We start from the raw sequence: 599 nt of genomic DNA, 5'->3' as shown, positions 1-599 counted from the left end.
GGAAAAAAGGACGAGGAAGAAGGACCCCCGTGCTCGTTCCTCTCGTGTCGAGGCGTGGGAATAGAATTGCAAAGAAGTATTTTCAATGAAAAACGTGGATTACTCGCTGACTAGGGTATGATTATATCTAAACAACGAACAATAATTTTTAGATAACGCGTTTGTTATTTCTTACATCTTTTATCTTCACGTTTCACTTTTTTTCATCTTCGATTCATCATTGTTGAATAATCTTTCCTTCTTAGATAATTGTGTTGTCTGATTCTTTTTTTTTTTTTTTTTTTTTTTCTATTAATTCCAATATATATCTCCAATATATTTCAGTATATTTGTGTCCAGACTCGTTTTACAGGATTATTTATTATCCGGGTGATTTAAGATACCAAGTTTCTAAATTGTAGACTTTTCTTTAAAAGGAAGTGAGCAAATAGAATAATCCGATGGCTTGTAATTTGTGAGATTTATTTGTGAAGCATCATTTATTTTACAACCAGTTAACGTCACGCAAAAGGATTTATCAGTTATCGTAATGTTCGTAACGTTGCGACTTTTAAAATTTGACTAGAATCTCGTACAATTGTGCAAGAGGATTTTGAAAT

This window comes from Apis dorsata, unplaced genomic scaffold (genome assembly GCF_000469605.1).
Source record: "Apis dorsata unplaced genomic scaffold, Apis dorsata 1.3 scaffold_486, whole genome shotgun sequence".
Taxonomy (NCBI): domain Eukaryota; kingdom Metazoa; phylum Arthropoda; class Insecta; order Hymenoptera; family Apidae; genus Apis; species Apis dorsata.
The sequence above is the reverse complement of the archived record's forward strand: the minus strand, read 5'-3'. Positions refer to the sequence as shown.